Source organism: Acipenser ruthenus, unplaced genomic scaffold (assembly GCF_902713425.1).
Source record: "Acipenser ruthenus unplaced genomic scaffold, fAciRut3.2 maternal haplotype, whole genome shotgun sequence".
In the NCBI taxonomy this organism is placed as follows: domain Eukaryota; kingdom Metazoa; phylum Chordata; class Actinopteri; order Acipenseriformes; family Acipenseridae; genus Acipenser; species Acipenser ruthenus.
In genome coordinates, this window is record NW_026708522.1 from 21,792 (window position 1) to 32,500 (window position 10,709).

Here is a 10,709-nt window from a genome sequence, read left to right on the forward strand (position 1 = left end):
TTTCAGTGTTTATGCGGTTCACACACGCAAAGCCTTCTAAGAGAACTTTCTGACCTGCGGGAATGACCTTCTGTTTGTTGCTTCGCCACTTCACCCATCCAAGTCTGCCACTGCTGTTCTGGTTTCTTCTCAACTTAAGAGCTTTCAGGATCCCCTTATAGCCATAGAGAGCTGAGCTATTTTTAATAGTTCTTTCACAGCACTGCTCATATAGTACATCAAGGGTGTTCGTTCCAATCAATATAGGCAGTTGGCTATTTGAGCGAAGGTCAGGAACTACTAAGGCTAGAGTTAGAATTTTGGTTTCGATCCCTGTAATCGCCATAGGAAATGTCATGTTTACTTCAACATATCCCAAATATGGGACAGACTGACCATTTGCACCCTCAACTTCTAGAAGATTGTTCAAAGGCCAAATTGTATGGTTTGGCAAATTCTTCTGATAAAACGACAATGATAGAGTGCTGACCTGTGACCCCGTATCTAGAAGGCAATTACAAGCTACACCAGCTACACGGATACTAGCTGTACATTTTGGACCAACCAACCCTTTAGGCAGTTTGACTTCTTGCTGTGCAAGATGCGAATGTATCGTCGATCTGTGTTTTTTTCCTTGGTGGTGAAGTGATGGTTGACAAGTTCCTGTTTGTCCCTCAACAGAAACTGATCCTAGTTTAAATGTGGAGAGTTAGAGAAGCTGTGCTGGGCTTCCCAAGAACGCTGCTTCTCTCTCAATTCCTTCTTTTTCATTTCAACAAGCAATGCATTAGGTACATCGCTACAAGACCTCGCAATGTGTCCATCTTTCCCACACTTAAAACAGTACCATGGTCTGGGTTTCCCATCTGCTACTGCACTTTGCTCATGGCTTCCTGCAGCCACCATTTCTTGGTGCTTGTTCACCTTGGGTTGGGACACCTTGTGAGAAGCTTTCTGGCAACTCTCGTCATTTGCAGCTTTCAAACTTGTTAGCTGTTTCTGAAGGTCAGCAATTTGTTTCTTTAGTTCTTCAGTCCCACTAGGAAAGACCTCGGGACCATGATCAGTAATGTCATGTTCATTTAAATAGGAAGCATATACAGACTGGGGGTTAGATATTGTTTTTGTTCTAGAAAGTCCAAGGTGTTGCTTCATTCTGCTAACTTTTGCAGCTTGTCTATCCTCCTCAGTGCGTAGCAGAAACAAAAGCTCTGAAAACAAAGGTGGTGCATTTTTTTCTGCTCCAGTTGAAGGTTAACAATAAACGAATTGTCCCAGCACCCTCTGCAAAACTGTTTTAGCAACTGTCGGTTAGATTCGCCTGGAACAATGCCACCTCTTTTCACTGCGGCATTCAATATCGTTTGCAGTCTGTGTAAGTAATCAGAGGGTTTCTCCCCAACATTTTGGTGTGTATTTAGAAACTTAGCAAAGAGCTCATCTCCATCCTCAACAGTACCAAAAGCAGAATCCAAAAGATCTAAATAGGCTCTTGGAGTTGCTTCTGCTCCTAAGGGCTTAACAATTTCAATTGCTGGAGGTAGATGACTCTCTAAAATCCTTCTGGCTCGATGCACATCTGAAACAGTAGGGTTTTTCAATAGCAGCACAACACTGTTGCGCCAAGTATCATAGTCAACTTCATGGTTTGGCCATGGGCATTTACCCGAGAAGGTTCTAAGCTTAGTAGGTGCGTGGAATTGAGATGCAACTTCCCCACTCTTTACAATATGCTCCACTACTAATCTTTAGACTTCAGGAGGGTTCATTTGATCAGAATTCAATAAAATGGGTCTATTAGCGACATCCCCAAGCTTTAATGGAGTGTGGGTTACATCAATAAGGGGGTCCCTTAGGATGGGCACTGCTGTTAGCCCAGCACGGGGGCTAACACTGGGTGGCACTGCCAATAACAGATCATCAGGTTTTGATGATGGGCTATGCACTGCAGCTTCTTCACTGCTGTCAGTTGATGCTCCTATGGAACCTTGCATCCTCGCTAGTTCTTTTTGTAGGACATCTTCAAAATTTAAACCACTCAATTTTGCTATTCCCTGTAATTCACAGAGGTAAGATCATGTTGTATTGTCACCAATTTTACTGGTGTAAACACTCGTCAAGGTCCTCAGGTGGTAAGTGATGCATGGATCAATAGAACTTGTCCTGAGGCATGGTAGATCAGGGTCAAGAGCTTGGATTGCAAGCCCATGCTCATATTCAACAATGACCTGTCCACTAAACTCAGGATCAAGATCAGTGAAGGGATCACTTCAGAAGGGTAACACATGTAATATGAGTAGCAAAATTATTAAAGTCAGTCGGCTGCTTAAGCAAAACACACTGAGCATATATGTTTTCTGACAATTGTCAATTATTCACACTTCAAATTATTCTAGTAACCCTCTCCTGGCTGGCTCGCCAAAATTTATGTAACCCACCTTTGGCTACTTATAATTCTAGATTCGTATGAGCGGTTAGTATAACGAGAAATTAACAAAAGAATGTTCAGTGTGCTTTTTTAACAGCTAGCATACATTTATTAAGACAGAAAGGTGTACCATATAAACATAAATTCAGTACCTCTTGTCTAAAATAATACAGTTAGTTTGAAATAAGAAGTTCTAATTAAAACCAATGTCCTTGTTGGTGTGTATGTAGTGTGAGTCGATATTCCTACCACTCTGTAGAACTTCGAGAAGAATGAAAACAGTCCTTTGAAATCCAAAAGAAATTCCAGAAAAAGGGAAAAAAAAAAAAATCCAGGGTAGAAATCTTCAGTGTATCTTCAATAAGTTAGGCTCCCCACTCCTTTGCATGAGAATTCAACAGGGTTTTTTTCTCTTTAAAAGAAAATCGTCATCGGTCTCTGGTCTAAAGACTTCTTCAAAAGCTTTTTAGAGTGAGATAAACTTTAGTTGGTCCAGCATTCAAGAATCTCGAGTTCCCCATGCGACTTTTACAAAATGGACGCTCTCATCTCCTTCTCAGGGTGTCTACCGTCAATCAAGGCAGGACTTCCTGTTAACACTCATTTCCTAATCCCATTGCCTTCTGTACATAAGAATTGTAACAGGGTTACACTTAGCTTCTGAGATCAGACGAGATCAGGCTTATTCAAGGTGGTGTGGGCCGCAGGCGATTGCATTTCTGCTTTCATGACTTTTATGTTTAGTGAGCTGGGGGTGATTCCTCCAAAATTTCCTTTTGTCCTCCACACATTTCAATTGTAAAATGTAATTACAAAAATGTAATCCCTGCAGCACTTGATATTCCCAGGTGGTCTCCCATCCAAGTACTAACCAAGCCCAACATTGCTTAGCTTCTGAGATCAGACTTATTCAAGGTGGTGTGGCCGCAGGCGATTGCATTTCTGCTTTCATGACTTTTATGTTTAGTGAGCTGGGGGTGATTGGACCAAAATTTCCTTTTGTCCTCCACACATTTCAGTTGTAAAATGTAATGCCTGCAGCACTTGATATTCCCAGGGGGTCTCCCATCCAAGTACTAACCAAGCCCAACATTGCTTAGCTTTTGAAATCAGACGAGATCAGGCTTATTCAAGGTGGCTTGGCCGCAGGCGGCTGCATTTCTGCTTTCATGACTTTTATGTTTAGTGAGCTGGGGGTGATTCCTCCAAAATTTCTTTTGTCCTCCACACATTTCAATTGTAAAATGTAATTACAAAAATGTAATGCCTGCAGCACTTGATATTCCCAGGTGGTCTCCCATCCAAGTACTAACCAAGCCCAACATTGCTTAGCTTCTGAGATCAGACGAGATCAGGCTTATTCAAGGTGGTGTGGCCGCAGGCGATTGCATTTCTGCTTTCATGACTTTTATGTTTAGTGAACTGGGGGTGATTCCTCCAAAATTGCCTTTTGTCCTCCACACATTTCAATTGTAAAATGTAATGCCTGCAGCACTTGATATTCCCAGGTGGTCTCCCATCCAAGTACTAACCAAGCCCAACATTGCTTAGCTTCTGAGATCAGACGAGATCAGGCTTATTCAAGGTGGTGTGGCTGCAGGCGATTGCATTTCTGCTTTCATGACTTTTATGTTTAGTGAGCTGGGGGTGATTCCTGCAAAATTTCCTTTTGTCCTCCACACATTTCAATTGTAAAATGTAATTACAAAAATGTAATGCCTGAAGCACTTGATATTCGCAGGTGGTCTCCCATCCAAGTACTAACCAAGCCCAACATTGCTTAGCTTCTGAGATCAGACGAGATCAGACGAGATCAGGCTTATTCAAGGTGGTGTGGCCGCAGGCGATTGCATTGCTGCTTTCATGACTTTTATGTTTAGTGAGCTGGGGGTGATTCCTCCAAAATTTCCTTTTGTCCTCCACACATTTCAATTGTAAAATGTAATGCCTGCAGCACTTGATATTCCCAGGTGGTCTCCCATCCAAGTACTAACCAAGCCCAACATTGCTTAGCTTCTGAGATCAGACGAGATCAGGCTTATTCAAGGTGGTGTGGCCGCAGGCGATTGCATTTCTGCTTTCATGACTTTTATGTTTAGTGAGCTGGGGGTGATTCCTCCAAAATTTCCTTTTGTCCTCCACACATTTCAATTGTAAAATGTAATGCCTGCAGCCTTTGATATTCCCAGGTGGTCTCCCATCCAAGTACTAACCAAGCCCAACATTGCTTAGCTTCTGAGATCAGGCTTATTCAAGGTGGTGTGGCCGCAGGCGATTGCATTTCTGCTTTCATGACTTTTATGTTTAGTGAGCTGGGGGTGATTCCTCCAAAATTTCCTTTTGTCGTCCACACATTTCAATTGTAAAATGTAATGCCTGCAGCACTTGATATTCCCAGGTGATCTCCCATCCAAGTACTAACCAAGCCCAACATTGCTTAGCTTCTGAGATCAGACGAGATCAGACGAGATCAGGCTTATTCAAGGTGGTGTGGCCGCAGGCGATTGCATTTCTGCTTTCATGACTTTTATGTTTAGTGAGCTGGGGGTGATTCCGCCAAAATTTCCTTTTGTCCTCCACACATTTCAATTGTAAAATGTAATGCCTGCAGCACTTGATATTCCCAGGTGGTCTCCCATCCAAGTACTAACCAAGCCCAACATTGCTTAGCTTCTGAGATCAGACGAGATCAGGCTTATTCAAGGTGGTGTGGCCGCAGGCGATTGCATTTCTGCTTTCATGACTTTTATGTTTAGTGAGCTGGGGGTGATTCCTCCAAAATTTCCTTTTGGCCTCCACACATTTCAATTGTAAAATCTAATTACAAAAATGTAATGCCGGAAGCACTTGAGATTCCCAGGTGGTCTCCCATCCAAGTACTAACCAAGCCCAACATTGCTTAGCTTCTGAGATCAGACGAGATCAGGCTTATTCAAGGTGGTGTGGCCGCAGACGATTGCAGTTATGCTTTCATGACTTTTATGTTCGGTGAGCTGCGGGTGATTCCTCCAAAATTTCCTTTTGTCCTCCACACATTTCAATTGTAAAATGTAATGCCTGCAGCACTTGATATTCCCAGGTGGTCTCCCATCCAAGTACTAACCAAGCCCAACATTGCTTAGCTTCTGAGATCAGACGAGATCAGGCTTATTCAAGGTGGTGTGGCCGCAGGCGATTGCATTTCTGCTTTCATGACTTTTATGTTTAGTGAGCTGGGGGTGATTCCTCCAAAATTTCCTCTCCTCCTCCACACATTTCAATTGTAAAATGTAATGCCTGCAGCACTTGATATTCCCAGGTGGTCTCCCATCCAAGTACTAACCAAGCCCAACATTGCTTAGCTTCTGAGAAGAGACGAGATCAGGCTTATTCAAGGTGGTGTGGCCGCAGGCGAGTGCATTTCTGCTTTCATGACTTTTATGTTTAGTGAGCTGGGGGTGATTCCTCCAAAATTTCCTTTTGTCCTCCACACATTTCAATTGTAAAATGTAATGCCTGCAGCACTTGATATTCCCAGGTGGTCTCCCATCCAAGTACTAACCAAGCCCAACATTGCTTAGCTTCTGAGATCAGACGAGATCAGGCTTATTCAAGGTGGTGTGGCCGCAGGCGATTGCATTTCTGCTTTCATGACTTTTATGTTTAGTGAGCTGGGGGTGAGTCCTCCAAAATTTCCTTTTGTCCTCCACACATTTCAATTGTAAAATGTAATGCCTGCAGCACTTGATATTCCCAGGTGGTCTCCCATCCAAGTACTAACCAAGCCCATCATTGCTTAGCTTCTGAGATCAGACGAGATCAGGCTTATTCAAGGTGGTGTGGCCACAGGCGATTGCATTTCTGCTTTCATGACTTTTATGTTTAGTGAGCTGGGGGTGATTCCTCCAAAATTTCCTTTTGTCCTCCACACATTTCAATTGTAAAATGTAATGCCTGCAGCACTTGATATTCCCAGGTGGTCTCCCATCCAAGTACTAACCAAGCCCAACATTGCTTAGCTTCTGAGATCAGACGAGATCAGGCTTATTCAAGGTGGTGTGGCCGCAGGCGATTGCATTTCTGCTTTCATGACTTTTATGTTTAGTGAGCTGGGGGTGATTCCTCCAAAATTTCCTTTTGTCCTCCACACATTTCAATTGTAAAATGTAATGCCTGCAGCACTTGATATTCCCAGGTGGTCTCCCATCCAAGTACTAACCAAGCCCAACATTGCTTAGCTTCTGAGATCAGACGAGATCAGGCTTATTCAAGGTGGTGTGGCCGCAGGCGATTGCATTGCTGCTTTCATGACTTTTATGTTTAGTGAGCTGGGGGTGATTATTCCAAAATTTCCTTTTGTCCTCCACACATTTCAATTGTAAAATGTAATGCCTGCAGCACTTGATATTCCCAGGTGGTCTCCCATCCAAGTACTAACCAAGCCCAACATTGCTTAGCTTCTGAGATCAGACGAGATCAGGCTTATTCAAGGTGGTGTGGCCGCAGGCGATTGCATTTCTGCTTTCATAACTTTTATGTTTAGTGAGCTGGGGGTGATTCCTCCAAAATTTCCTTTTGTCCTCCAGACATTTCAATTGTAAAATGTAATGCCTGCAGCACTTGATATTCCCAGGTGGTCTCCCATCCAAGTACTAACCAAGCCCAACATTGCTTAGCTTCTGAGATCAGACGAGATCAGGCTTATTCAAGGTGGTGTGGCCGCAGGCGATTGCATTTCTGCTTTCATGACTTTTATGTTTAGTGAGCTGGGGGTGATTCCTCCAAAATTTCCTTTTGTCGTCCACACATTTCAATTGTAAAATGTAATTACAAAAATGTAATGCCTGCAGCACTTGATATTCCCAGGTGGTCTCCCATCCAAGTACTAACCAAGCCCAACATTGCTTAGCTTCTGAGATCAGACGAGATCAGGCTTATTCAAGGTGGTGTGGCCGCAGGCGATTGCATTTCTGCTTTCATGACTTTTATGTTTAGTGAGCTGGGGGTGATTCCTCCAAAATTTCCTTTTGTCCTCCACACATTTCAATTGTAAAATGTAATGCCTGCAGCACTTGATATTCCCAGGTGGTCTCCCATCCAAGTACTAACCAAGCCCAACATTGCTTAGCTTCTGAGATCAGACGAGATCAGGCTTATTCAAGGTGGTGTGGCCGCAGGCGATTGCATTGCTGCTTTCATGACTTTTATGTTTAGTGAGCTGGGGGTGATTCCTCAAAAAATTTCCTTTTGTCCTCCACACATTTCAATTGTAAAATGTAATGCCTGCAGCACTTGATATTCCCAGGTGGTCTCCTATCCAAGTACTAACCAAGCCCAACATTGCTTAGCTTCTGAGATCAGACGAGATCAGGCTTATTCAAGGTGGTGTGGCCGCAGGCGATTGCATTTCTGCTTTCATGACTTTTATGTTTAGTGAGCTGGGGGTGATTCCTCCAAAATTTCCTTTTGTCCTCCACACATTTCAATTGTTAAATGTAAAGCCTGCAACACTTGATATTCCCAGGTGGTCTCCCATCCAAGTACTAACCAAGCCCAACATTGCTTAGCTTCTGAGATCAGACGCGATCAGGCTTATTCAAGGTGGTGTGGCCGCAGGCGATTGCATTTCTGCTTTCATGACTTTTATGTTTAGTGAGCTGGGGGTGATTCCTCCAAAATTTCCTTTTGTCCTCCACACATTTCAATTGTAAAATGTAATGCCTGCAGCACTTGATATTCCCAGGTGGTCTCCCATCCAAGTACTAACCAAGCCCAACATTGCTTAGCTTCTGAGATCAGACGAGATCAGGCTTATTCAAGGTGGTGTGGCCGCAGGCGATTGCATTTCTGCTTTCATGACTTTTATGTTTAGTGAGCTGGGGGTGATTCCTCCAAAATTTCCTTTTGTCCTCCACACATTTCAATTGTAAAATGTAATGCCTGCAGCACTTGATATTCCCAGGTGGTCTCCCATCCAAGTACTAACCAAGCCCAACATTGCTTAGCTTCTGAGATCAGACGAGATCAGGCTTATTCAAGGTGGTGTGGCCGCAGGCGATTGCATTTCTGCTTTCATGACTTTTATGTTTAGTGAGCTGGGGGTGATTCCTCCAAAATTTCCTTTTGTCCTCCACACATTTCAATTGTAAAATGTAATGCCTGCAGCACTTGATATTCCCAGGTGGTCTCCCATCCAAGTACTAACCAAGCCCAACATTGTTTAGCTTCTGAGATCAGGCTTATTCAAGGTGGTGTGGCCGCAGGCGATTGCATTTCTGCTTTCATGACTTTCATGTTTAGTGAGCTGGGGGTGATTCCTCTAAAATATCCTTTTGTCCTCCACACATTTCAATTGTAAAATGTAATTACAAAAATGTAATGCCTGCAGCACTTGATATTCCCAGGTGGTCTCCCATCCAAGTACTAACCAAACCCAACATTGCTTAGCTTCTGAGATCAGACGAGATCAGGCTTATTCAAGGTGGTGTGGCCGCAGGCGATTGCGTTTCTGCTTTCATGACTTTTATGTTTAGTGAGCTGGGGGTGATTCCTCCAAAATTTCCTTTTGTCCTCCACACATTTCAATTGTAAAATGTAATGCCTGCAGCACTTGATATTCCCAGGTGGTCTCCCATCCAAATACTAACCAAGCCCAACATTGCTTAGCTTCTGAGATCCGACGAGATCAGGCTTATTCAAGGTGGTGTGGCCGCAGGCGATTGCATTTCTGCTTTCATGACTTTTATGTTTAGTGAGCTGGGGGTGATTCCTCCAAAATTTCCTTTTGTCCTCCACACATTTCAATTGTAAAATGTAATTACAAAAATGTAATGCCTGCAGCACTTGATATTCCCAGGTGGTCTCCCATCCAAGTACTAACCAAGCCCAACATTGCTTAGCTTCTGAGATCAGGCTTATTCAAGGTGGTGTGGCTGCAGGCGATTGCATTTCTGCTTTCATGACTTTTATGTTTAGTGAGCTGGGGGTGATTCCTCCAAAATTTCCTTTTGTCCTCCACACATTTCAATTGTAAAATGTAATTACAAAAATGTAATGCCTGCAGCACTTGATATTCCCAGGTGGTCTCCCATCCAAGTACTAACCAAGCCCAACATTGCTTAGCTTCTGAGATCAGACGAGATCAGGCTTATTCAAGGTGGTGTGGCCGCAGGCGATTGCATTTCTGCTTTCATGACTTTTATGTTTAGGGAGCTGGGGGTGATTCCTCCAAAATTTCCTTTTGTCCTCCACACATTTCAATTGTAAAATGTAATTACAAAAATGTAATGCCTGCAGCACTTGATATTCCCAGGTGGTCTCCCATCCAAGTACTGACCAAGCCCAACATTGCTTAGCTTCTGAGATCAGGCGAGATCAGGCTTATTCAAGGTGGTGTGGCCGCAGGCGATTGCATTTCTGCTTTCATGACATTTATGTTTAGGGAGCTGGGGGTGATTCCTCCAAAATTTCCTTTTGTCCTCCACACATTTCAATTGTAAAATGTAATGCCTGCAGCACTTGATATTCCCAGGTGGTCTCCCATCCAAGTACTAACCAAGCCCAACATTGCTTAGCTTCTGAGATCAGGCTTATTCAAGGTGGTGTGGCCGCAGGCGATTCAATTGCTGCTTTCATGACTTTTATGTTTAGGGAGCTGGGGGTGATTCCTCCAAAATTTCCTTTTGTCCTCCACACATTTCAATTGTAAAATGTAATTACAAAAATGTAATGCCTGCAGCACTTGATATTCCCAGGTGGTCTCCCATCCAAGTACTAACCAAGCCCAACATTGCTTAGCTTCTGAGATCAGACGAGATCAGGCTTATTCAAGGTGGTGTGGCCGCAGGCGATTGCATTTCTGCTTTCATGACTTTTATGTTTAGTGAGCTGGGGGTGATTCCTCCAAAATTTCCTTTTGTCCTCCACACATTTCAATTGTAAAATGTAATTACAAAAATGTAATGCCTGCAGCACTTGATATTCCCAGGTGGTCTCCCATCCAAGTACTAACCAAACCCAACATTGCTTAGCTTCTGAGATCAGACGAGATCAGGCTTATTCAAGGTGGTGTGGCCGCAGGCGATTGCATTTCTGCTTTCATGACTTTTATGTTTAGTGAGCTGGGGGTGATTCCTCCAAAATTTCCTTTTGTCCTCCACACATTTCAATTGTAAAATGTAATGCCTGCAGCACTTGATATTCCCAGGTGGTCTCCCATCCAAATACTAACCAAGCCCAACATTGCTTAGCTTCTGAGATCCGACGAGATCAGGCTTATTCAAGGTGGTGTGGCCGCAGGCGATTGCATTTCTGCTTTCATGAC

The 10,709-nt window shown here is 43.4% G+C and overlaps 24 non-coding genes and 10 pseudogenes across 24 annotated transcripts; all 34 read right to left on the bottom strand.

Moving 5' to 3' along the window:
* Positions 1-3,230: 3,230 nt before the first annotated feature.
* LOC131733898 (5S ribosomal RNA) lies at positions 3,231-3,339 on the bottom strand (annotated as a pseudogene).
* Positions 3,340-3,439: 100 nt separating this feature from the next.
* On the bottom strand, positions 3,440-3,558 carry LOC131733855 (5S ribosomal RNA; annotated as a pseudogene).
* Positions 3,559-3,671: 113 nt separating this feature from the next.
* Positions 3,672-3,790, bottom strand: LOC131733848 (5S ribosomal RNA). The gene has a single exon (XR_009326546.1). It is a non-coding gene; the product is annotated as a 5S ribosomal RNA (ribosomal RNA).
* Positions 3,791-3,890: 100 nt separating this feature from the next.
* On the bottom strand, positions 3,891-4,009 carry LOC131733934 (5S ribosomal RNA). Its single transcript, XR_009326579.1, has one exon. It is a non-coding gene; the product is annotated as a 5S ribosomal RNA (ribosomal RNA).
* Positions 4,010-4,123: 114 nt separating this feature from the next.
* LOC131733878 (5S ribosomal RNA) lies at positions 4,124-4,252 on the bottom strand (annotated as a pseudogene).
* A 100-nt stretch (positions 4,253-4,352) lies between these two features.
* Positions 4,353-4,471, bottom strand: LOC131733859 (5S ribosomal RNA). The gene has a single exon (XR_009326547.1). It is a non-coding gene; the product is annotated as a 5S ribosomal RNA (ribosomal RNA).
* A 100-nt stretch (positions 4,472-4,571) lies between these two features.
* LOC131733901 (5S ribosomal RNA) lies at positions 4,572-4,680 on the bottom strand (annotated as a pseudogene).
* Positions 4,681-4,780: 100 nt separating this feature from the next.
* Positions 4,781-4,909, bottom strand: LOC131733860 (5S ribosomal RNA; annotated as a pseudogene).
* Positions 4,910-5,009: 100 nt separating this feature from the next.
* LOC131733870 (5S ribosomal RNA) lies at positions 5,010-5,128 on the bottom strand. The gene has a single exon (XR_009326548.1). It is a non-coding gene; the product is annotated as a 5S ribosomal RNA (ribosomal RNA).
* A 114-nt stretch (positions 5,129-5,242) lies between these two features.
* On the bottom strand, positions 5,243-5,361 carry LOC131733856 (5S ribosomal RNA; annotated as a pseudogene).
* Positions 5,362-5,461: 100 nt separating this feature from the next.
* Positions 5,462-5,580, bottom strand: LOC131733881 (5S ribosomal RNA). Its single transcript, XR_009326549.1, has one exon. It is a non-coding gene; the product is annotated as a 5S ribosomal RNA (ribosomal RNA).
* A 100-nt stretch (positions 5,581-5,680) lies between these two features.
* Positions 5,681-5,799, bottom strand: LOC131733858 (5S ribosomal RNA; annotated as a pseudogene).
* Positions 5,800-5,899: 100 nt separating this feature from the next.
* On the bottom strand, positions 5,900-6,018 carry LOC131733892 (5S ribosomal RNA). Its single transcript, XR_009326550.1, has one exon. It is a non-coding gene; the product is annotated as a 5S ribosomal RNA (ribosomal RNA).
* A 100-nt stretch (positions 6,019-6,118) lies between these two features.
* On the bottom strand, positions 6,119-6,237 carry LOC131733810 (5S ribosomal RNA). Its single transcript, XR_009326509.1, has one exon. It is a non-coding gene; the product is annotated as a 5S ribosomal RNA (ribosomal RNA).
* A 100-nt stretch (positions 6,238-6,337) lies between these two features.
* LOC131733903 (5S ribosomal RNA) lies at positions 6,338-6,456 on the bottom strand. The gene has a single exon (XR_009326551.1). It is a non-coding gene; the product is annotated as a 5S ribosomal RNA (ribosomal RNA).
* A 100-nt stretch (positions 6,457-6,556) lies between these two features.
* Positions 6,557-6,675, bottom strand: LOC131733907 (5S ribosomal RNA). The gene has a single exon (XR_009326552.1). It is a non-coding gene; the product is annotated as a 5S ribosomal RNA (ribosomal RNA).
* A 100-nt stretch (positions 6,676-6,775) lies between these two features.
* Positions 6,776-6,894, bottom strand: LOC131733909 (5S ribosomal RNA). The gene has a single exon (XR_009326554.1). It is a non-coding gene; the product is annotated as a 5S ribosomal RNA (ribosomal RNA).
* Positions 6,895-6,994: 100 nt separating this feature from the next.
* On the bottom strand, positions 6,995-7,113 carry LOC131733910 (5S ribosomal RNA). Its single transcript, XR_009326555.1, has one exon. It is a non-coding gene; the product is annotated as a 5S ribosomal RNA (ribosomal RNA).
* A 114-nt stretch (positions 7,114-7,227) lies between these two features.
* Positions 7,228-7,346, bottom strand: LOC131733911 (5S ribosomal RNA). Its single transcript, XR_009326556.1, has one exon. It is a non-coding gene; the product is annotated as a 5S ribosomal RNA (ribosomal RNA).
* A 100-nt stretch (positions 7,347-7,446) lies between these two features.
* On the bottom strand, positions 7,447-7,565 carry LOC131733912 (5S ribosomal RNA). Its single transcript, XR_009326557.1, has one exon. It is a non-coding gene; the product is annotated as a 5S ribosomal RNA (ribosomal RNA).
* A 101-nt stretch (positions 7,566-7,666) lies between these two features.
* Positions 7,667-7,785, bottom strand: LOC131733822 (5S ribosomal RNA). Its single transcript, XR_009326521.1, has one exon. It is a non-coding gene; the product is annotated as a 5S ribosomal RNA (ribosomal RNA).
* Positions 7,786-7,885: 100 nt separating this feature from the next.
* On the bottom strand, positions 7,886-8,004 carry LOC131733813 (5S ribosomal RNA). Its single transcript, XR_009326512.1, has one exon. It is a non-coding gene; the product is annotated as a 5S ribosomal RNA (ribosomal RNA).
* A 100-nt stretch (positions 8,005-8,104) lies between these two features.
* On the bottom strand, positions 8,105-8,223 carry LOC131733913 (5S ribosomal RNA). Its single transcript, XR_009326558.1, has one exon. It is a non-coding gene; the product is annotated as a 5S ribosomal RNA (ribosomal RNA).
* A 100-nt stretch (positions 8,224-8,323) lies between these two features.
* Positions 8,324-8,442, bottom strand: LOC131733914 (5S ribosomal RNA). Its single transcript, XR_009326559.1, has one exon. It is a non-coding gene; the product is annotated as a 5S ribosomal RNA (ribosomal RNA).
* Positions 8,443-8,542: 100 nt separating this feature from the next.
* LOC131733883 (5S ribosomal RNA) lies at positions 8,543-8,651 on the bottom strand (annotated as a pseudogene).
* A 114-nt stretch (positions 8,652-8,765) lies between these two features.
* LOC131733811 (5S ribosomal RNA) lies at positions 8,766-8,884 on the bottom strand. The gene has a single exon (XR_009326510.1). It is a non-coding gene; the product is annotated as a 5S ribosomal RNA (ribosomal RNA).
* Positions 8,885-8,984: 100 nt separating this feature from the next.
* LOC131733827 (5S ribosomal RNA) lies at positions 8,985-9,103 on the bottom strand. Its single transcript, XR_009326526.1, has one exon. It is a non-coding gene; the product is annotated as a 5S ribosomal RNA (ribosomal RNA).
* A 114-nt stretch (positions 9,104-9,217) lies between these two features.
* On the bottom strand, positions 9,218-9,326 carry LOC131733874 (5S ribosomal RNA; annotated as a pseudogene).
* Positions 9,327-9,440: 114 nt separating this feature from the next.
* LOC131733915 (5S ribosomal RNA) lies at positions 9,441-9,559 on the bottom strand. The gene has a single exon (XR_009326560.1). It is a non-coding gene; the product is annotated as a 5S ribosomal RNA (ribosomal RNA).
* A 114-nt stretch (positions 9,560-9,673) lies between these two features.
* Positions 9,674-9,792, bottom strand: LOC131733836 (5S ribosomal RNA). Its single transcript, XR_009326535.1, has one exon. It is a non-coding gene; the product is annotated as a 5S ribosomal RNA (ribosomal RNA).
* Positions 9,793-9,892: 100 nt separating this feature from the next.
* LOC131733865 (5S ribosomal RNA) lies at positions 9,893-10,001 on the bottom strand (annotated as a pseudogene).
* A 114-nt stretch (positions 10,002-10,115) lies between these two features.
* On the bottom strand, positions 10,116-10,234 carry LOC131733916 (5S ribosomal RNA). Its single transcript, XR_009326561.1, has one exon. It is a non-coding gene; the product is annotated as a 5S ribosomal RNA (ribosomal RNA).
* Positions 10,235-10,348: 114 nt separating this feature from the next.
* LOC131733812 (5S ribosomal RNA) lies at positions 10,349-10,467 on the bottom strand. The gene has a single exon (XR_009326511.1). It is a non-coding gene; the product is annotated as a 5S ribosomal RNA (ribosomal RNA).
* A 100-nt stretch (positions 10,468-10,567) lies between these two features.
* Positions 10,568-10,686, bottom strand: LOC131733828 (5S ribosomal RNA). Its single transcript, XR_009326527.1, has one exon. It is a non-coding gene; the product is annotated as a 5S ribosomal RNA (ribosomal RNA).
* Between the last annotated feature and the right edge of the window lie 23 nt (positions 10,687-10,709).